We start from the raw sequence: 24,205 nt of genomic DNA, 5'->3' as shown, positions 1-24,205 counted from the left end.
TGAAAGTAACATGGATCATTGGTAAGCACACATACATGTGAGTGTCTAAGTGAATCAATGTAATTTTAGCCGTAAATATGTTTTGTTACCAAGATGGCCAAATATTTATTTGGAATATCACCAAAAAGAACATTATCAAATGTTTAGAGACAATGCCATCGACATAAGGCAGTAATCCAACTTACACTTTGTCAACATATTTTGCATATGTAAAAAAATTAAGCATATCTCATCTTTTCGACTTCTATTCTACCATCCGGCGAGTAAAAGATAATTTGATAAAATTAGAAACATCATTAGATGATTAAACTTAAACAATACTTGTACTAAATTAGCGACAATTAATATGGATCGGAGTGAATATAACATTCTTATTTCTCTGGAGTATGATAATTATGGTTTGTTGAATATAGAGCGCAAGCTTATTCATGTAAGCTTGCATAGAAAGGAAAAGAAGCGGACATGATAGGTTGGAGAATGAAGAATATTTGGTAAATTAAGTAGTACTATTAGCATAAAAAGAAGCTTCACAAAAGCTTGCTCTATAAGTTTAGGATCCATAAGCAATGTGAAATTGAATTCCCTGATAGCGGAAGGAAATACATGCTTCAGATTTTTACTATATATATGCATCCGAAAGAAGCACCTCCCAACACGTTATATTTAGCAGTGAAGTTTAATAGTCTGGTACTACATAAATTACTCGTTGATGAGGAAAAAGGCAAAAACAGACTATAGATAATTTAATTGTATAGACTTTATACAAATAATAGGTGTGAAAGAAAAGATATAGACAACACAGTTGGAGGAGAACATGAATAAAACAAAGATTTGGAGTAATGGCACCACCATCTTCCATTAACTTTTCTGCTAGATTATCCTTTATAATAAAGTTGTAGTAGCTGTCCGAACCAACAACCATTAAAAAACATAAACAAAAAAACTACTCCCTCCACCTAATTTTCTGCCATATATTTAATCTACAATTTAGTAGTTCTCACACACAATTGACAGAAAATCAGAAGTGCAGCAGCCACGACACTCAAGCATTAGCAGTTCTCACATGCCTTTACTTTTGCAAAAAAAATGCCCGCAAAATTGTTTATTCAGATATACAGTATAACAGAAACCATCAATGTTTTAGTAGTTGACAAAGATCTTCATTGTCACGTGTTTCACCGCCTAACTATCTGCACTATCTGCTGACTGAAAAAAGGGTTAGAAGAAAATTCATGAGAAGTCAATTCTCTAACCTACAACTGCCAGGACATGGCAGCTTGGCAAGGAACTTCCTTGAAGAGGAGATTGTGGCGGACCAGCATATCAAGCAACAACATCAGCCGTAACTGGAGATTGGGAAGGCCATTGAAGATGTTAACTCTCCCATAGAGGGTCCTGGACATGTTTTGTCGATACAAAAACTGATTAGTAACTTGACCAGCGACGACGTTGACAACTGACATTAGCCTCCTTCATGCCGCTGTAGTCTGTTTAGACAGCAGGTTTTTATAAGCTCGCTTGATGATCATAATTATGCTCCCTCCGATGTCCATATGTATACATAGGTTGTACATTAGAAGATTATGCTCCAACAAATCTCCATGAGGTATCCATAGGTTCTATGTGAGAAGAGCCGGGATTGCATCCCTGGAGAGCACAACACTATCCAAGCACATGATACAAAACAAAGTGATCTCAAATCCAAAGTTATTGTGTATTCAAGATAAACCTGCAAGGAAAAACATATAACAAAATATTGTAAGAAAATGAACCCGGTGCAGATGAGGAAAACAGTTTTTAGTATAAGCTCCTTTAGCACAGCCGAAAAAGTTTCAAATAAGGAAAATTGCTTGAGGTTGTTTTCTAACCAGGAGAGGAAGAGACGGTGGAGAAGCGTGATCTCTTTCGGGCCTGGGGGAAGAAGTAGCGTCCAATCTTTCCGATAATACTGCCTACCCTTGTTTTTATATTATTAGTTGAGTCTCTCCCACGTAATAACTTAACAACTTTGTTAGCACAATTTTCTAAGAATGATGTATCTTTTTCCTAGCCTACCCTTGTTTTATATTATTATTAGTTGATGGTCTCTCCCATGTAATAACTTAATAAATTTGTTACCACAATTTTTTAAATAAATTTACAGTTTTCAAGATAAAAGAAAACAATGTGACAGCTTGCGTCGAAGGAGTATTTACCTCAGACTATGAGTGTCTATGATCAGGTCTTCTGTTGTGCTTGCCTATTCCTGCACAAAAGGCAAACATGACAGGCTTTGCATGAAAGTAATCTGGATCGAGGTGCAAAGCCGATGCGACGTTAATAAGTAGGTGCACTGATTGATGGATAAGACGGCATTTCCATCTCGTCGACAAAGCGACAGCATGGGGTGCACTGATTGATCCATGTGACGGCACCACCAATATCGTCAACAACGGTGGTAATAAGAAACAATGTTGGCATGGCATGCACTGGTAGATCCATGCGACGGTACCACCATCTAGTCGACAATGGCCGCGGCGTGGAATTTACAGGTTGCCTTATATATCAAGAATAGTAGTATATACCTACTCAAAAAGAGTAGTATATATCGACTAAAAGATTATGTATATACTGAATAAAAAAAGTAGTATACTGGTTCACTTAAAAAGTACTATATATTGCCTTACAAAAATGTTGTATATACTGCACCAGAAAAAAAGTATATACTCACTTTATCAAAGTATATGTTATATACCCATTTGATTTAATTTTGTATGCTACATACTGCCGTGCACAAAGAGCAGTGTACGTACTACTTTGATATAGATGGTATATAGACAAAATACAGTACAATAGTATATACTTTGAATTAGTACTCCACAGTCACTATGTTAGTATATACAATATCGCAGAAATATTGTTCTAGCAATCATAAAAAAATGTTCTGGTATATACTAACTATTGACACCTACTCCGTCCCAAGCTCCCTAGGTTCACGGCAAAAAAAGTAAAAGGTCCGTATATTTTCAAGGGTTGGCAATATAAGCTAACATTTAGGTAGCTTTCTAGCTATATACTACATATTAAATAAATTCTCTTGAAAAATCCATGCATATCTGAAAAGGCGCAGATGTCATGCTTGGTATAGCACACAGTTTAGTAGTACAAGATACAGAAAATCACAAATGTATTTATACCTGAAAGTAATTATAAGAAGCATGACCGTATTGTTGAAGATTATTAATCCAAGTCCTACAGAAAAAATCTCAATGAAGCTGCGTAGCAGCCTTAGCTGTAGTGGAAGGCATAAAACTGATCGAGCAAACTATCAAATACATGAAGGTTCATATGGTCGATGCTATGAGTTCCACAGGAGCCTGAACCAATGACTGGCGCCGATGATGAACATCCGGCACAGCGTCTGCATCGACAGTTAAAATCATCAACCTGATTGGTAAGAAGAAAAACGTCTTCAAACAACACTAATCCTACGGCACACAGAACAGATTGTGTAATTTCCTTATTAAGAATTCAAAGGTCTACTTAACATTGCTTAGGCTTGATTTCAGATTAGTAAAAATCAAACGTTATGTTATGTCAAGCAGCTTTGAAGACGCACTAATGATCACAACCTAAATTGGTTCACGAAAGTCAGTCCGTGTGGGAATTAGCCGATATTTTCTTGTCAAACAAAGGTCAAGTTCTTCATACTAAACTGTAGTACACTGGACAACAGTAAGCAATGCATTGGGTATTATTCATGAAATCCCATGGTTCATTGCAAAAAAAGTAAAAGGCACGTATACTTTCAAGAGTTGGCAATATAAGCTAACATTTTAGGTACCTTTCTATATACTACATATTAGATAAATTCTCTTGAAAAATGCATGCATATCTGAAAAGGCGCAGATGTCATGCTTGGCATAGCACACAGTTTAGTAGTACAACATACAGAAAATCACAAATGTATTTATACCTGAAAGTAATTATAAGAAGCGTGACCGTATTGTTGGGGATTATTAATCCAAGTCCTATAGAAAAAATCTCAATGAAGTTGCGTAGTAGCCATAGCTGTAGTGGAAGGCATAAAACTGATCAAGCAAGCTATCAAATACATGCAGGTTCATATGGTTGATGCCATGAATTCCACAGGAGCCTGAACCCATGACTGGCGCTGATGATGAACATCTGGCAGAGCGTCTGCATCGACAGTTAAAATCGTCAACCTGATTGGTTTGAAGAAAAAAATCTTCAAACAACACTAATCCTGCGGCACACAAAACAAATTGTGTAATTTCCTTATTAAGAATTCAAAGGTCTACTTAACATTGCTTAGGCTCGATTTCAGATTAGTAAAAATCAAACGTTATGTTATGTCAAGCAGCTTTGAAGACGCACTAATAATCACAACCTAAATTGGTTCTAGAAAATCAGTCCGTGTGGGAATTAGCACAGACATTTTCTTGTCAAACAAAGGTCAAGTTCTTCATACTAAACTGTAGTACACTGGACAACAGTAAGCAATGCATTGGGTATTATTCATGAAATCTCATTATTCATCACCGACAATCCACACAACTATACTGTACTAAGCTAAATAGCAGTTGATCCTATGAACTATTTTTTACGAACTAACTAAATCACCAATTATAACAAAATTGTATTGTCCTTTGCGAAATTCAATCCAGTCAACCACTCTCGATTATTAGTCCTAACTGAAGCACCTGTTAACAAACTAACTAAACCACCATGATTTGGAAAAACAGAACTGCATAGATCACCATTGCAAAGCCAAAGGATAGTAGTATTGGCACAATTCATTGCCAAACCCAAGTTCCAGGAGAGCAGATTCTCCCCACTAACACAACAATCCAGTGGCACTCCACCTAGCACACCCGCTCCATGCCACCCAAGTTTCATGAGAGAAATTCAGAGAAGAAAATCACCTTGTCGGGCAGCCATTCAGAACACGGTGGAATTTGCTAAGCGGAGAGCGATCTTCTCCGGGCACTTCCGTGCCTCAGCGGTCCGATGAGTGTTGGGCCACAATAGGACACCGTTATTGTCGCTTATAAGCATCGCCGCAGAAGAGGAGAACGTCGTGTGTCGCAGTAAATGTTGATGTGACGGTCGATGGGAGAGGAGCAGCAGCAAATGGGGCAGATCAACGAACGGGACACAATCCGCCTCACCGCGTTCCCTTGACCAGCCGTGTCACCACAACGGGACCGGAAGCATCCAGAGGAGGCGGTGATTCATGGGGGCGGTGGAGGCGGTGAGATGCGACAGCGGCTGGATGCGGTGGGCAGTGACGATGGCTGGGATAGGCAGTGACGACTACGCTGGTGAGCAGAGCGGCGGCATGATCCATGGGAAGCCGGCGCGATCCATGGGAAGTGGCGGCCGATGGTAGGCGTCACAAGGTTAGGGATACGGGAGGAGGGCTTCTTTTTTTTAGCAACCGATGAAGGTCTTTTTTTTAGACAACGGTGATGAAAGGTCTGTTGGGCTTCTTTTTGTACAGCAATGATGAAAGGAACGTGGGCCTTCACTTTTTTTTGGCCGAATTAAGCACGTGATTAAGCAAAAAATATATGGGTTAATCTCCACCGTAATAACTCGGTCCCACCAGTTGAACGGCTCAAAATTTCTAATTAACGTGGTAATTTCTAGGGAGTCTCAAAATTTCTAGGGAGTCTGAAATTTATTTAGAGAGAGAGGGGGTCGCGCTATTCGTCACCCTGGGTGAGGAATAGTTATTCTTCACCCCCTCTCTATTTTGACATCAATGCACCGTATTTTTACGTTTTGTAAATTTTGTCTTATTTCATACATAAAAAAGAACATAAGAAAATATGTACTCGCCGTAAAAAATATTTTATGTTACATAAAATTACAAATGTAAAAACATATTGTAAAACATACATAAAATGTGATTTTTTTGATCTTATAACTTTTTTTAGACCAAATTTTACATGTTGAATTAATATGCATGTAACTATTTATATTCTAAACGTAATTTATTTAGGAAGCGATCGTAAGATTACCTCGGGTGAAGAATAACTTATTCTGCATCCTGGGTGATGAATAGTAACACTATATAGAGATATATATAGATAGATAGATAGATAGATTATTATCCAATGATGTGTTGCCATCCTATGATGTCTGAGTAGATTTTCGTTGTCCTATCGGTGGTTGATGAATTGCTATGATTGATTTAATTCGCTTGTGGTTATGTTGCTATCCTTTGGTGCCCATCATATGAGCGCGCGTGTGGATCACACCATAGGGTTAGTTGTATGTTGATAGGACTATGTATTGGAGGGCAAGAGTAACAGAAGCTTCTACCTAGCATAGAAATTGATGCATACGGGATTGAAGGGGGACCAGTATATCTTAATGCTATGGTTGGATTTTACCTTAATGAACGTTAGTAGTTGTGGATGCTTGCTAATAGTTCCAATCATAAGTGCATAGAATTCCAAGTCAGGGATGACATGCTAGCAGTGGCCTCTCCCACATAAAACTTGCTATCGGTCTAGTAAAGTAGTCAATTGCTTAGGGACAATTTTGCAACTCCTACCACCACTTTTCCACACTCGCTATATTTACTTTATTGTGTCCTTATCTAAACATCCCCTACTTTTTATTTACGCGCTTTTATTATCTTGCAAACCTATCCAACAACACCTACAAAGTATTTCTAGTTTCATACTTGTTCTAGGTAAAGTGAACGTCAAGCGTGCGTAGAGTTGTATCGGTGGTCGATAGAACTTGAGGGAATATTTGTTCTACCTTTAGCTCCTCGTTGGGTTCGACACTCTTACTTATCGAAATAGGCTACAATTGATCCCCTATACTTGTGGGTTATCACCCGGCGGCGGGTTAACTCAAGAAACAACCAATTGAGAACTAGGTCAAGCGTATTCGCTCCCTTGTAATCAAAACTCAAGCAATACAACTAGAAGCAGGAGTAGGTTTTTACCTCGACGAAGAGGGCCGAACCTAGGTAAACTCCTTGTGTCCTTTGTCCCGTTCAACCCCTTCAAGCTAACCTAGTTGCGATGGCTCCACACATAAGTCCTTTCATTAGGGCATCTGCCATGACAAATCCACGACAGTTGCCGCCCACCGTGGGGCCAGAGCACGGTGGTTTCGACTTCTTGAAATATAGCTTCTCAGGGATCAAGGGATACGCGGTAGGCCGGATGACCAAGAGCAGCCGCGATAAGATCTACATCGACGATTCAAGCTGGGGTCCCGAGGCCGATTCTATCGACTATGGGTATCGGGTCCCCTTCGGCGGAATCCACGTCTTCATCGGCAAGATCAGCGAGTCGGAGCCTGGGCCGGACATCTTCATCGACATCATCGAGACGGCTCGACGCGCACGACCCGCCAAGGTTCAAACCGTCGTGAAGCACGCTTTTCTTGGTTTTATTCATTGTGCGGATCTTGAGGAAGGATCTATGTCTGGTGGACAGACAGCCATCTACTCTGATGATGAGTCCTCAACCGGTGAGACCGGGTCAATCTATCGACTGCAAGACGGCGGGCTTGGGTGCTATTCCGACGGCTACAGTATTCCAGAACCCTATGAGCCACCAAACAGAGTCGCGATCTTCATGGCCAGCACACAACCGGTGCTGAACTCATCAACTACTGCGGCTATGACTTCCGGTTCAACGGCTGCTGCGACAGCCAGGGCAAGCGGCCTTATGTGCCCGTCGGCTCAGGTCTTATCCGAGCTCTTGGATGCTTTGGAAACTCTGTTAGCCGCAGAGGTAACCCCGGCGACTCAAGCACGGCATAAGGTGGATGTTGTGAAACTGTGGGATGAGATAGCTCAGGCCAAGGAGGAGCTTAGTGCTGAGAATGCCAGGATGGCAACAAAGCGAACCCACTTAGACGCCGATTCACAACGGATTCAAGCAGAAACTTTCCGGTTAAGCTTGGATCAGAATGCATCAAATGTTGTTCTTCGCAGGAGGCACGAGAGTCGTCTACCTTTGGAGTTTGATGCAAGGAATCTTTTCAATACACCTGGGGCAGGACCAAGTAACCCGCCCGAGGTGACCCGGGGCTATCGAGGCACCCGTGGCCGAGGCGACGGCTCAACCGCGTGTTGCAGACCTGCCTCGTTTGAATTTAACCCCGCCTCAGCAGGTGCCAACACCACCGGGTCATTATTCTAACCCTCTGGATAACATGATTGCCATGGCGTCGCGGTTGGCAGCTCTTCCAGTACAAGGCGAGTCTCCTGCGGCGGTCGAAGCCCGGAAGGCTGTAGAGCTTCTTCAGATTGCGGTAGCTCAGCAGGCGGCTTATTTGTATAGCCGTGGGCGGATTCATTCGACTCCACGCCCCAGTCGAAGTTACAGCCGGCGTGTTGAACCGCTGGCGGTTTCCAGCAATGATCGGCGCCGTAACCCGCCCCATGGGCATGACCCGCCACGTATTGATAACAGTGCTTAGGTCCTGAGGGATCGGGCTAGGGCACGTCAAGAGGCAGAGCTGGCGGCTCAGGTGGCGGTTCATCAACAGCTTCAGCATAACCCTTCGACATATGTAGAAGCCGGGATGAGTTCCAGGACAGTGGGTGTGCCATGCTTAGTACCGTCTCTTCACAATGAGCGGTTGCCGAAGGATTTTAAGGGTCCTTGAAAGCTGCCCAATTACACAGCTGATCAACCTCCGGAGGCTTGGATTGAGAGCTATGAGCTGGCCATGTAGATATTGGATGTTAATGACGCTTTGTGCGCCAAATATTTCACCATGATGTTGGATGGACCGGCTCGCACCTGGTTAAAGGGACTGCCCCCCTAATTCCATCAGCTCATGGACTGAATTGAAGACGCGTTTTATTCAGAATTTCAAAGACACATGTAAGAAGCCTCTGTCAATTATCGACCTAGACACTTGCATCCAGCATGAGGATGAGTCAACCGCCCATGGGTTCGCCAGGTCTCGGCCATTATCCACTCGTCGGAAAGCATCAACGCTGGATCAGTTGTCATAATTTTGGAGAAAAATTGCCGATTCATTCCCCTCAAACAGAAGCTGGGGCGGCTCAAACGTCATTGCAATGACATGGGGGAGCTCATGGAGGCTCTCATCAAATACGCCGACTCTAACAATACTAAGGATCTGAGGTCCGATGAAGAGAAGTCCACCAAGGGGAAGAACAATGGCAATGGAAAAGGACAGCGGCCAAATGTAGCAGGGCATAACCAGGGTGGTAACGGTAAGCACAAACAACCCGACGACGGGTCAGGGCCAATACCAATGCACAGAATAGCGGTCAGCGCCGAAAGGGAAAACCACAATTTTGAGCAGGCGGGCCAAAGTTCAACCTGGAGGCGATGCTGAACCAGCCTTGCCCAAAGCATAGTTATGGAGACAGGTCGTCGACTCATTTGTGGAAAGATTTTTTCATCATGAAGGAGTATAAGAATCCCGGCTCTCATGAGGATCATCATAACAACAATGGTCCGCACGGTGGGTCAGGATCCGGCTCGCACAGGCCTGGCTTTGGAGGCGGTGGCTCAAGTTCTGGATTTCAAGGTCAGGGCAATCAAGGCAGTTTTAACTAGCAGACTATTCAAGGCAATCAGCAACAACAGTCAGGGTATCAGAGTAATCCAAAGCAGCTTAATAGCGGCCAATATCATATTTTCACTACCAGCCTATGCAAGCGAGATCAGAAGGTTCATAAACGAGCAGTAAGTGCAGTTGAGCCGACCATACCTCGATACTTACGATGGTCAGAGAAGCCAATGCAGCCGTGAGGATCACCTGCCCCGGGTTGACAATCCGAGTCAGCTGGCTTTGGTGGTGGCCCCTCGGGTTGGAGGGTACAAGTTCACTAAGGTGCTTATGGATGGAGGCAGTAGTATCAATATTCTTTATTATGATAATTAACGCCGTATGAATTTGACTGCCAAAGACCTTAAGCTGTCCTCCACAGTCTTTCATGGAGTGGTGCCAGGTAAGTCAGCGTACCCAGTGGGTAAGATACCTTTGTAAGTGGCTTTTGGCAATGAGCACGATTATCGAGCTGAGACATTGAATTTTGAAGTGGTCAAGATTAAAAGTCCTTATCATGCTCTGTTTGGAGGGCCGGCTTATGCCAAGTTTTTGGCACGGCCTTGTTATGTGTATTTGCAGCTTAAGATGCCGGGTCGCAAGGGTACCATCACGATGCATGGTGACAAAAAGATAGCTTTGGAATGTGAAGAGGGCGATGCTGCCTACGCTGAGTCTGCTTGTGCAACGGAGGAGCTGAAGTTCTATAAAGATAATGTTGACCCGGCGGATATGACCCCCTTGAAGAAACCAACCACAGAGCATGACCCTTTGTTGAAGTTTAAGTCGGCAGATGACACCAAACAGGTTGACTTCATCCCTGGTGACTCATCCAAGCAGTTCACTATTGGTGCTAATATGGATCCGAAATAGGAAAGCGCGCTCATCGAGTTCATCCCTGAGAACCGGGACATCTTTGCATGGAAGCCTTCAAACATGCCAGGTGTACCGAGAGAACTCACTAAGCACACTCTTAACATTGGTCCTGAGTTTAAGCCGGTCAAGAAATTACTTCGTCGTTTCAATGAAGAAAGACGTAAGGCTATCGGAGAGGAGGTGGCCCGGCTCTTAGCGGCTGGGTTCATCGTTGAAGTTTTTCACCCTGAGTGGTTGGCTAACCCGATGCTGGTACTTAAGAAAAACAGCACTTGGCGTATGTGTGTGGATTACATAGACCTTAATAAGGCTTGTCCAGTTGATCCTTTTGCTCTTCCCCGTATTGATCGGATCATAGATGCTACGGCGGGTTGTGAGCATTTGTGTTTCCTGGATGCTTATTCTGGATATCATCGTATCAAGATGGCAGTTAAATACCAAGAGAAGACGGCTTTCATCACGCCTTTTGGAGCTTTCTGCTATGTATCTATGCCTTTTGGGCTCAAGAGTTCCCAGGCGACTTACCAGCGTTGTGTGCAGAACTGTTTTCACAGTCAGATTGGACGCAATGTTCATGCATATGTGGATGATATTGTTGTGAAGTCTAGAAAGAAGGAGACTCTATTGGATGATCTGAAAGAGACCTTTGATAATCTCCGGGTCTACAAGATGATGCTTAACCCGGCCAAATGTGTTTTTGGTGTGCCTGCAGGCAAGCTTTTGGGGTTTTTTGGTTTCAAAGAGAGGCATTGAAGCTAACCCGGAGAAAATCAAGGCTATCACTTCATTGGCTAAGCCGACGTGCGTCAATGATGTCCAACATTTGGTGGGTCATATTGCCACTCTGAGCCGGTTTATAAGCCGCCTGGGAGAAAAGGCTATTCCTCTATACCAGATGATGAAGAAAACGGATCACTTTGTCTGGAGTGATGCTGCTAATGAGGCATTTGAGGCACTTAAAAAACAGTTGGCTAAGCCGCCGGTTCTTGTAGCTCCTACTGAGATGGAGCCCTTGCTACTTTATGTGGCTGCTAATAGCAGAGCCATCAGCATGACGGTTGTGGTGGAAAGGAAGGAACTAGGCAAGGAATATCCGGTTCAAAGGCCGGCTTATTATGTCAGTGAGGTCTTGATCAAGTCTAAATAGAGATACCCGCATTGGCAGAAGCTAGTTTACGGGGTGTTCATGGCTAGTCGCAAGTTGAAGCATTATTTCATTGGTCATCCCATTATTGTGGTCAGTTCAGCTCCCTTAGGGGATATTATTCAGAACAGGGAGGCCATAGGCAGAGTGGCTAAGTGGGCCATTGAACTTGGACCTCATGGGTTGAAATATATGCCAAGACAGCTATCAAGTCTCAGGATCTTGTGGATTTCATCAATGATTGGACAGAGTTGCACACACCTGAGGAGAAGCCACATAACACTTACTGGATGATTCACTTTGACGGGTCAAGGCAGCTAGAGGGCTCGGGGGCTGGAGTTATTTTGACCTACCGACGAGGTGAATTTTTTTGCTATATTTTACGATTAATGTTCCCTTGCACTAATAATGCAGCTGAGTACGAGGCTCTGCTCCATGGCCTTCGGGTGGCTAAAGAGATGGACTTAAGCTGGGTGAGGTGCTTTGGTGACTCAGATTTGGTGGCTTAGCAAGTCTCAGGCACTTGGGATTCTAAGGACCCGCTTATGGTGGCTTATCGTTGAGCGGTTGACAGTATTGCTGGTCATTTCAAAGGTTATCAGGTGGACATGTTGATCGCAGAAAGAATGAGGCGGCTGATGCTTTAAGTCGGCTGGGGTCTCAGTGTAAGCCGGTGCCCCCTAATGTTTTTCTTGACGTGTTGAATAATCCTTCAGTTAAATTGCCAACGGGGGAGGATCTTGCTATTCCTGACTCGGAGGCACAGTTGTGTTGGAAATATGCCCTAGAGGCAATAATAAATTGGTTATTATTATATTTCCTTGTTCATGATAATCGTTTATTATCCATGCTAGAATTGTATTGATAGGAAACTCAGATACATGTGTGGATACATAGACAACACCATGTCCCTAGTAAGCCTCTAGTTGACTAGCTCGTTGATCAATAGATGGTTACGGTTTCCTGACCATGGACATTGGATGTCATTGATAACGGGATCACATCATTAGGAGAATGATGTGATGGACAAGACCCAATCCTAAGCCTAGCACAAGATCGTGTAGTTCGTTTGCTCAGAGCTTTTCTAATGTCAAGTATCATTTCCTTAGACCATGAGATTGTGCAACTCCCGGATACCGTAGGAATGCTTTGGGTGTACCAAACGTCACAACGTAACTGGGTGGCTATAAAGGTGCACTACAGGTATTTCCGAAAGTGTCTGTTGGGTTGGCACGAATCGAGACTGGGATTTGTCACTCCGTGTAAACGGAGAGGTATCTCTGGGCCCACTCGGTAGGACATCATCATAATGTGCACAATGTGACCAAGGAGTTGATCACGGGATGATGTGAGTTACGGAACGAGTAAAGAGACTTGCCGGTAACGAGATTGAACAAGGTATAGGGATACCGACGATCGAATCTCAGGCAAGTAACATATCGATAGACAAAGGGAATTGCATACGGGATTGATTGAATCCCCGACATCGTGGTTCATCCGATGAGATCATCGTGGAACATGTGGGAGCCAACATGGGTATCCAGATCCCGCTGTTGGTTATTGACCGGAGAACGTCTCGGTCATGTCTACATGGTTCCCGAACCCGTAGGGTCTACACACTTAAGGTTCGATGACGCTAGGGTTATAGGGAATAGATATACGTGGTTACCGAATGTTGTTCGGAGTCCCGGATGAGATCTCGGACGTCACGAGGAGTTCCGGAATGGTCCGGAGGTAAAGATTTATATATGGGAAGTCCTGTTTTGGTCACCGGAAAAGTTTCGGGTGTTATCGGTAATGTACCGGGACCACCGGGAGGGTCCCGGGGGTCCACCAAGTGGGGCCACCAGCCCCAGAAGGCTGCTTGGGCCAAGTGTGGGAGGGGACCAGCCCCAGGTGGGCTGGTGCGCCCCCCCACCAAGGCCCAAGGCGCATGGGAGAGTGGGAGGGGCAAACCCTAGGTCCAGATGGGCCTTGAGGCCCACCCTAGTGGCGCCCCCCCCTTCTCCTCCCCTTGGCCGCCCCCCTTGGATGGGATCTAGGGCTGGCCGCCTCCTCTTGGGGTGGGAACCCTAGAGGGGGCGCAACCCCCTTCCCCCCTATATATAGTTGAGGTTTGGGCTGCCCAAGACATATGAGAACGTCTCTCTTTCGGCGCAGCCCTACCCTTCTCCCTCCTCCTCCTCTCCCGCGGTGCTTGGCGAAGCCCTGCGGGATTGCCACGCTCCTCCATCACCACCACGCTGTCGTGCTGCTGCTGGATGGAGTCTTCCCCAACCTCTCCCTCTCACCTTGCTGGATCAAGGCGTGGGAGACGTCACCGGGCTGCACGTGTGTTGAACGCGGAGGCACCGTTCTTCGGTGCTTAGATCGGAATCAACCGCGATCTGAATCGCTACGAGTACGACTCCTTCATCCGCGTTCTTGCAACGCTTCCGCATCGCGATCTACAAGGGTATGTAGATGCACTCCCCTTCCCCTCGTTGCTAGATTACTCCATAGATTGATCTTGGTGATGCGTAGAAAATTTTGAATTTCTGCTACGTTCCCCAACAGTGGCATCATGAGCTAGGTCTATGCGTAGTTTCTATGCACGAGTAGAACACAAAGCAGTTGTGGGCGTAGATGTTGCCAATTCTTCTTGCCGTTACTAGTGTTATCTTGTTTCGGCGGCATTGTGGGATGAAGCGGCCCAGACCGACCTTACACGTACGCTTACGTGAGACAGGTTCCACCGACTGACATGCACTAGTTGCATAAGGTGGCTAGCGGGTGTCTGTCTCTCCCACTTTAGTCGGAACGGATTCGATGAAAAGGGTCCTTATGAAGGGTAAATAGAAATTGGCATATCACGTTGTGGTTTTACGTAGGTAAGAAACGTTCTTGCTAGAAACCTATACAAGCCACGTAAAAACTTGCAACATCAATTAGAGGACGTCTAACTTGTTTTTGCAGCATGTGCTATGTGATGTGATATGGCCAGAAGATGTGATGAATGATATATGTGATGTATGAGATTGATCATATTCTTGTAATAGGAATCACGACTTGCATGTCGATGAGTATGACAACCGGCAGGAGCCATAGGAGTTGTCTTTATTTTTTGTATGACCTGCGTGTCATTGAATAACGCCATGTAAATTACTTTACTTTATTGCTAAGCGCGTTAGCCATAGAAGTAGAAGTAATCGTTGGCGTGACAACTTCATGAAGACACAATGATGGAGATCATGATGATGGAGATCATGGTGTCATGCCGGTGACAAAGATGATCATGGTGCCCCGAAGATGGAGATCAAAGGAGCAAAATGATATTGGCCATATCATGTCACTATTTGATTGCATGTGATGTTTATCATGTTATGCATCTTATTTGCTTAGAACGACGGTAGTAAGTAAGATGATCCCTTGTAATAATTTCAAGAACGTGTTCCCCCTAACTGTGCACCGTTGCGAAGGTTCGTTGTTTCGAAGCACCACGTGATGATCGGGTGTGATAGATTCTAACGTTCGAATACAACGGGTGTTGACGAGCCTAGCATGTACAGACATGGCCTCAGAACACATGCAAAACACTTAGGTTGACTTGACGAGCCTAGCATGTACAGACATGGCCTCGGAACACAAGAGACCGAAAGGTCGAGCATGAGTCGTATAGAAGATACGATCAACATGGAGATGTTCACCGATGATGACTAGTCCGTCTCACGTGATGATCGGACACGGCCTAGTTTGACTCGGATCATGTATCACTTAGATGACTAGAGGGGTGTCTATATGAGTGGGAGTTCATTAAATAATCAGATGAACTTCATTATCATGAACATAGTCAAAAGGTCTTTGCAAATTATGTCATGCGCTTTAGTTCTACTGTTTAAGATATGTTCCTAGAGAAAATTTGGTTGAAAGTTGATAGTAGCAATTATGCGGACTGGGTCCGTAAACTGAGGATTGTCCTCATTGCTGCACAGAAGGCTTATGCCCTTAATGCACCGCTCGGTGTGCTGAACCTCAGCGTCGTCTGTAGATGTTGCGAAACATCTGACATACACGTTTTGATGACTACGTGATAGTTCAGTGCGTAATGCTAACGGTTTAGAATTGTGGCACCAAAGACGTTTTTGAAACGTCGCAGAACATATGAGATGTTCTGAAGATTGAAATTGGGATTTCAGACTAGTGCCCACGTCAGGAGGTATGAGACCTCTGACAAGTTTCTTGAGCCTGCAGACTAAGGGAGAAGAGCTCAATCGTTGAGCATGTGCTCAGATTGTCTGAGTGCCACAATCACTTGAATCGAGTGGGAGTTAATCTCCCAGATGAGATAGTGATGGTTCTCCATAGTCACTGCCACCAAGCTAGTAGAGCTTTGTGATGAACTATAACATATCAAGGATAGATGATGATCCTTGAGCAACTCGCGATGTTTGACACCGCGAAAGTAGAAATCAAGAAGGAGCATCAATTGTTGATGGTTAGTAAAACCACTAGTTTCTAGAAGGGCAAGGGCAAAAGGGATACTTCATGAAACAACAAATCGTTTGCTGCTCTAGTGAAGAATCCCAAGGTTGAACCCAAACCCGAGACTAAGTGCTTCTGTAATGAGGGGAACGGTCACTGAAGCAGTACTACCCTAGATACTTGGTAGATGAGAAAGCAGGCAAGGTCGACAGAAGTATATTGGATATACGTTATATGAATGTGTACTTTACTAGTACTCCTAGCAGCACCAAGGTATTAGATACCGGTTCGGTTGCTAAGTGTTAGTAACTCGAAATAAAAGCTGCGGAATAAACGGAGACTAGCTAAAGGTGAGATGACGATATGTGTTGGAAGTGTTTCCAAGGTTGATGTGATCAAGCATCGCATGCTCCCTCTACCATCGAGATTTGGTGTGTTGCGTTGAGCATGATTGGATTATGTTTATCGCAATACGGTTATTCATTTAAGGAGAATAATGGTTACTCTGTTTATTTGAATAATACCTTCAATGGTCTTGCACCTAAAATGAATCTCGATCGTAGTGATACACATGTTCATGCCAAAAGATATAAGATAGTAATGATAGTTCCACACACTTGTGGCACTGCCATTTGAGTCATATTGGTATAGAACGCATGAAGAAGCTCCATGTAGATGGATCTTTGGACTCAGTCGTTTTTGAAAAGATTGAGACATGCGAACCATGTCTATTGGTATATATGCATGAAGAAACTCCATGCAGATGGATCGTTTGGACTCACTTGATTTTGAATCACCTGAGACATGCAAATCATACCACATGGGCAAGATGACTGAAAGGCCTCGTTTTCAGTAAGATGGAACAAGAGAGCAACTTATTGGAAGTAACACATTTTGATGTATGCAGTCCAATGAGTGCTGAGGCATGCAATGGATATCGTTATGTTCTTACTTCACAAATGATTTGAGTAGATGCTGAGTGTATTTACTTGATGAAACACAAGTCTGAATTATTGAAAGGTTCAAGTAATTTCAGAGTGAAGTTGAAGATCGTCGTGACAAGAGGATAAAATGTCTGTGATATGATCATAGAGATGAGTATCTGAGTTACGAGTTTGGCACACAATTAAGACATTGTGGAAAGTGTTTCACAATTAATACCGCCTGGAACACCATAGTGTGATGGTGTGTCCGAACATCATAACTGCACCCTATTGGATATGGTGCATACCATGATGTTTCTTATCGAATTACAACTATCGTTTATGGGTTAGGCATTAGAGATAACCGCATTCACTTTAAAAGGGGCACCACGCAATTCCGTTGAGACGACACCGTTTAGAGAAACCTAAGTTGTCGTTTCTTAAAAGGTTGGGGTTGCGATGCTTATGTGAAAAAGTTTCAGGCTGATAAGCTCGAACCCAAAGCGGATAAATGCATCTTCATAGAGAACCCAAAACAGTTGGGTATACCTCCTATTTCAGATCTGGATGCAAAAGTAATTGCTTCTAGAAACGAGTCCTTTCTCGAGGAAAAGTTTCTCTCGAAAGAATTGAGTGGGAGGATGGTGGAGACTTGATAAGGTTATTAAACCGTCACTTCAACTAGTGTGTAGCAGGGTACATGAAGTTGTTCCTGTGGCACCTACACCAATTGAAGTGGAAGCTTATGATAGTGATCATGAAACTTCGGATCAAGTCACTACCAAACCTCATAGGACGACGAGGATGCGTGCTACTTCAGAGTGGTACGTGATCCTGTCTGAGATATCATGTTGTTGGACAATACTGAACCTACGAGCTATGAGAAGCGACGGTGGGCCCATATTCCGACAAATGGTTAGAAGCCATGAAATCCGAGATAAATGGATCTTTAAGAAGAAGACGGACGTGGACAGTAATGTTACCGTCTATGAAGCTCGACTTGTGGCAAAGAGTATTTTCACAAGTTCAAGGAGTTGACTACGATGAGATTTTCTCATCCGTAGCGATGCTTAATTCCGTCGGAATCATGTTAGCATGAGCCGCATTTATGAAATCTGGCAGATGGATGTCAAAACAAGTTTCCTTACCAGTTTTCGTAAGGAAAGGCTGTATGTGATACAATCAGAAAGGTTTTGTCGATCCTAAGGATGCTAAAAGGTATGCTAGCTCCAGCGATCCTTCCAAGGATTAGAGCAAGCATCTCGGAGTCAGAATATACGCTTTGATGGAGTGATCAAAGTTTTTGGGTTTATACAAAGTTTGTTAGAAACTTGTATTTACAATAAAGTGAGTGGGAGCGCTACAACATTTCTGATAAGTATATGTGAATGACATATTGTTGATCCAAAATGATGTAGAATTTCTGGAAAGCATAAAGGGTTGTTTGAAAGGAGTTTTTCAAAGGAAGACCTGGATAAAGCTGCTTACATATTGGGCATCAAGATCCATAGAGATAGATCAAGACGCCCGATGATACTTTCAAAGAACGCACACTTTGACATGATTTTGAAAGAGTTCAAAATAGATCAGCAAAGAAGGAGTTCTTGGCTGTGTTACAAGGTGTGAGTATTGAGTAAGACTCAAGACCTGACCACAGCAGAAGAGAGAGAAAGGACGAAGGTCGTCCCCTATGCTTTAGACGTAGGCTCTATAGTATGCTATGCTGTGTACTGCACATGTAGTGTGCCTTGCCATGAGTTGGTCAAGGGGTACAATAGTGATCCGGGAATGGATCACATGACAGCGGTCGAACTTATCCTTAGTATCTAGTGGACTAAGGAATTTTCTCGATTATGGAGGTGAAAAGGAGTTCGTCGTAAAGGGTTACGTCGATGCAAACTTTGACACTAATCTGGATGGCTCTGAGTAGTAAAACGGATTCGTATAGTAGAGCAGTTATTTGAAATGGCTCCAAGTAGCGCGTGGTAGCATCCACAAGATGACATAAATATTCGTAAAGCACGCACGGATCTGAAAGGTTCAGACCCGTTGACTAATAACCTCTCTCACTAGCATAACATGATCAAACTAGAACTCACTGAGTGTTAATCACATAGAGATGTGAACTAGATTGTTGACTCTAGTAAACTCTTGGGTGTTGGTCGCATGGTGATGTGACCTGTGAGTGTTAATCACATGGTGATGTGAACTAGATTATTGACTCTAGTGCAAGTGGGAGACTGTTGGAAATATGCCCTAGAGGCAATAATAAATTGGTTATTATTATATTTCCTTGTTCATGATAATCGTTTATTATCCATGCTAGAATTGTATTGATAGGAAACTCAGATACATGTGTGGATACATAGACAACACCATGTCCCTAGTAAGCCTCTAGTTGACTAGCTCGTTGATCAATAGATGGTTACGGTTTCCTGACCATGGACATTGGATGTCATTGATAACGGGATCACATCATTAGGAGAATGATGTGATGGACAAGACCCAATCCTAAGCCTAGCACAAGATCGTGTAGTTCGTTTGCTCAGAGCTTTTCTAATGTCAAGTATCATTTCCTTAGACCATGAGATCGTGCAACTCCCGGATACCGTAGGAATGCTTTGGGTGTACCAAACGTCACAACGTAACTGGGTGGCTATAAAGGTGCACTACAGGTATTTCCGAAAGTGTCTGTTGGGTTGGCACGAATCGAGACTGGGATTTGTCACTCCGTGTAAACGGAGAGGTATCTCTGGGCCCACTCGGTAGGACATCATCATAATGTGCACAATGTGACCAAGGAGTTGATCACGGGATGATGTGAGTTACGGAACGAGTAAAGAGACTTGCCGGTAACGAGATTGAACAAGGTATAGGGATACCGACGATCGAATCTCGGGCAAGTAACATATCGATAGACAAAGGGAATTGCATACGGGATTGATTGAATCCCCGACATCGTGGTTCATCCGATGAGATCATCGTGGAACATGTGGGAGCCAACATGGGTATACAGATCCCGCTGTTGGTTATTGACCGGAGAACGTCTCGGTCATGTCTACATGGTTCCCGAACCGGTAGGGTCTACACACTTAAGGTTCGATGACGCTAGGGTTATAGGGAATAGATATACGTGGTTACCGAATGTTGTTCGGAGTCCCGGATGAGATCCCGGACGTCACGAGGAGTTCCGGAATGGTCCGGAGGTAAAGATTTATATATGGGAAGTCCTGTTTTGGTCACCGGAAAAGTTTCGGGTGTTATCGGTAATGTACCGGGACCACCGGGAGGGTCCCGGGGGTCCACCAAGTGGGGCCACCAGCCCCAGAAGGCTGCTTGGGCCAAGTGTGGGAGGGGACCAGCCCCAGGTGGGCTGGTGCGCCCCCCCACCAAGGCCCAAGGCGCATGGGAGAGTGGGAGGGGGCAAACCCTAGGTCCAGATGGGCCTTGAGGCCCACCCTAGTGGCGCCCCCCCTTCTCCTCCCCTTGGCCGCCCCCCTTGGATGGGATCTAGGGCTGGCCGCCTCCTCTTGGGGTGGGAACCCTAGAGGGGGCGCAACCCCCTTCCCCCCTATATATAGTTGAGGTTTGGGCTGCCCAAGACATATGAGAATGTCTCTCTTTCGGCGCAGCCCTACCCTTCTCCCTCCTCCTCCTCTCCCGCGGTGCTTGGCGAAGCCCTGCGGGATTGCCACGCTCCTCCATCACTACCACACTGTCGTGCTGCTGCTGGATGGAGTCTTCCCCAACCTCTCCCTCTCACCTTGCTGGATCAAGGCATGGGAGACGTCACCGGGCTGCACGTGTGTTGAACGCGGAGGCACCGTTCTTCGGTGCTTAGATCGGAATCAACCGCGATCTGAATCGCTACGAGTACGACTCCTTCATCCGCGTTCTTGCAACGCTTCCGCATCGCGATCTACAAGGGTATGTAGATGCACTCCCCTTCCCCTCGTTGCTAGATTACTCCATAGATTGATCTTGGTAATGCGTAGAAAATTTTGAATTTCTGCTACGTTCCTCAACAAGTTGGTGGCGGCTCTCCATGCCATTCGTGATTGGACGGTCCCATATTTAGCTTATATGACCCAAGGTGAGTTGCCTGAGGATGAGCTTTTGGCCAGGCAGATAACCCGGCGGTCCAAGTCTATGACCCTTGTCAATGGCGAGTTACAACGTTGTAGCATCACATGTGTGTTCCAGCACTGTATTTCTCCTGAAGAAGGCTGTGAGATTCTAAGGGAGATACATGAAGGTGATTGTGGCCATCACTCCAGTTCTAAGTCTCTTGTGGCTAAAGCTTTTCGTCATGGGTTTTACTGGTTGACTGCTCATGCTGATGCAGAGGATCTGGTTAGTAAGTGTGACGGTTGTCAGAAATTCTCTCGGCTCATGTGCCAGCTTAGGAATTGAGGATGATTTCAATTACTTGGCCGTTTGCGGTCTGGGGGCTGGATATGGTTGGACCTTTCAAGAGGTCTAAGGATAAGAAGACCCACCTCCTGGTGGCGGTTGACAAGTTTACCAAGTGGGTTGAAGCAGAGCCGGTTAATAAGTGCGATGCAGCAACAGCAGTCCAATTCATGAAAAAAGTAATCTTCTATTTTGGTTACCCTCACAGCATCATAACTGATAAATGGCACTAATTTATCCAAAGGTGCTATGAGAGAGTTCTGTCAACGAGAACATATTCGTCTTGACGTCTCATCAGTAGCTCATCCCTAGTCCAATGGTCAAGCTAAAAGGGCCAATCAAGAAATCTTGAGAGGGATAAAACCCCGGCTTATGGTCCCTTTGCAAAGGACGCCGGGTTGTTGAGTTGAGGAGTTACCCTCAGTGCTATGGAGTAACAACACCACAATGGGTTACATGCCTTTCTTCATGGTTTACGGGCCGAGGCGGTTCTTCCAAGTGATATCCATCATGACTCGCCCCGGGTGGCAGCTTATGTTGAAGCTGATAATGAAAAAGCACGTCAGGATGCTCTTGATATGTTGGATGAGGAGCGAGACCTGGCGGCGGCTCGTTCGCCGATATACCAGCAAGATCTTCGTCGCTATCATAGCCACCGGGTTAAAACTCGGACCTTTCAAGAAGGTGTAACATCCCAAAATTCTAAATTTTGGAATGTTATAATAAACAGATAGATTGGATTGATTGTTTGATTGATTGACTGAAAGTGAGTGGAATTCGAAATCTTTTGAAAGTTAAATGAGAGGGAATAAAAGGACTTTCCCAAACTTTCATTTTGCTTTTATGATCTCCATGAATTCAAATTCTTTTCACCACAAAACCCTGGAGAGAAGATGACATGACTTCTTCCATTTATTTAAATGACAAGGGGTGTTGAAAATATTTGAATTTCATTTGAAAATATTTCCCATTTCAGAAACTTTATGAAACTCAATGATTTTCACGAGAGAAGATAAAATGACTTCTTCAAAAAAATATGAAATAGGAGTTGGGAGTTTCAAAGGATTAAATTCAAAGTCCCATTGAAAGTATTTTTCCAATATTGGACTTATTTGAGTTTTATTCAAATTATTTTTCTCCAAAATAAAAATATACAGAAAATAGGGTAACATGATTCCCTACATCAGAAAATTGGAGAGAAATAAATTTGAAATCATTTTGGTATTTTAAAAATGATTTTTATTGGATTTTATTAAAGCAGTAGCACTTTTTGCTTTATTTAAATTTGTGAGGATTTTATTTGACTTTAAAAAAATGTTCATGTTGTAGAAAATCTTTTTCTGAAAATTTTGATATATAATATGCCTATATAAATTTTAATTTATTTTCTTTATCCGGTTTTCCTTCTGTTTTAATTTTAAAAAAACTGTAGATGCGGCCCATAGTTATTTACCGCCCACACGCGTAGCATAGTGGCAGCGGGCGCCTCATTTGTTTTTCCCTCTCCTAAATGGGCCAGGCCCAGCCATCCTTTTTATTTTTTTACTTAGGCCGATTTTTGTTTAAAAAAAAACTGCAGTGTACGCGTGCGCGCGCAGCCGGCCCGTGGTGCTTTTAGCCATGCGTTCCCCGTTTATTTTATTTGTTCGTCTACGTTTAGTCCCACATTGCCTAGCCTTTAACCCCTAAACCTCTTTTCCACCTATAAATATAGACCCATAGAGCCTCCAAAAATTATCCATTGCGGGTTAAATCAATATTTTGGTTTGACTAGCTAAAAATATATTTCTCCTCCGGCGGGACTTTTGGAAGTTGTCTCCATACTCCGAAGTCGTCTTTTCTATACCTTATAAAGGTATATTTATTCGTTCTGTGTATTTATACGTTAGATCTAGAATTCTTTTATCCGTAGCTTTTTTTTTCTTTTTTTCTGTAAAACAGCTTGGCCCTGATTTTTCAAATAGCCATAACTTTTTATTCGTTCATCCAAATTAGATGAAACCAGCGTCTATAGTTTCGTCTTGTTTTCACCTATCCAGTGAACCTGTCACATCAATTTTTTTTTTAATTTCAAATTTCGAAATTTGTTTCATAGTTAAATTTCCTTTGATCATATCTTTTTATCCGTACCTCCGTTTTCGATGAAACCAACGCCCACTTCTTCGTTATGATCCCCTCTATCCAGTAAAACAACTTAAACATGTTTTTGAAAATTTAAAGTTTGTTTTCAAACAGATTTGAATTTGAATCTTCTTTTGATCATAACTTGAGTTCTGTAACTCCGTTTGAGTTGATTCTTTTTGCAAATCGAAGCTCTTGACCTAAACTTTCTAATAAGGCCAAATTCACATAATTTTGGTACTGTTAGAAATTGTTTTATGTTGCAAGAGTTATTTGCTTGGTTTTGATGTTTTTCCGAAGTGTCTTCTTCGTTCTTCTCGATCTTTTGAGTGATTGCTTATGTGTGGTTACTATTGCTTGCTTACGATAGATTGACGGAGTGTGACGAGTAGATCTATCAAGAGTTTTGAGTGCGAATCACCTTCATCAACATTGCAGGCAAGTTCACACTTTGATCATACCTCTTTACTACCCAGTTTTATTGCATTAGATCAACCCTCAAACATTGCATGATTAGGATCTAATTAAATTGTGGGTATTGGGAAGTAGTTGATGTAGTACCTATTACCTGTTTTATTATCAAACCCTTGGGAGTTACTTCTACGTTTGCTTATATTGCTATGCTATGCTCGTAGACGTGGATTGGGTTTGAGTGAATTTTCCATGACAGATGTGAGATTGTTAATTTAATGGTTTACTT

The 24,205-nt window shown here is 43.6% G+C and overlaps 1 long non-coding RNA gene across 2 annotated transcripts; it reads right to left on the bottom strand.

Moving 5' to 3' along the window:
* Positions 1–1,052: 1,052 nt before the first annotated feature.
* On the bottom strand, positions 1,053–5,185 carry LOC109768012 (uncharacterized). Of its 2 annotated transcripts, XR_012181098.1 has the most exons (8): positions 4,926–5,185; positions 4,095–4,179; positions 3,956–4,010; positions 3,316–3,400; positions 3,177–3,231; positions 2,196–2,245; positions 1,869–1,952; positions 1,053–1,729 (listed from the first exon to the last, which is right to left on the bottom strand). It is a non-coding gene; the product is annotated as an uncharacterized lncRNA (long non-coding RNA). The 2 variants fall into 2 exon arrangements; XR_012181099.1 differs by lacking the exon at positions 1,869–1,952 and having other exon boundaries at positions 1,466–1,729.
* Positions 5,186–24,205: the final 19,020 nt, after the last annotated feature.

Source organism: Aegilops tauschii, chromosome 1 (genome assembly GCF_002575655.3).
Source record: "Aegilops tauschii subsp. strangulata cultivar AL8/78 chromosome 1, Aet v6.0, whole genome shotgun sequence".
Classification (NCBI taxonomy): Eukaryota; Viridiplantae; Streptophyta; class Magnoliopsida; order Poales; family Poaceae; genus Aegilops; species Aegilops tauschii.
The sequence above is the reverse complement of the archived record's forward strand: the minus strand, read 5'-3'. Positions and strand labels throughout refer to the sequence as shown.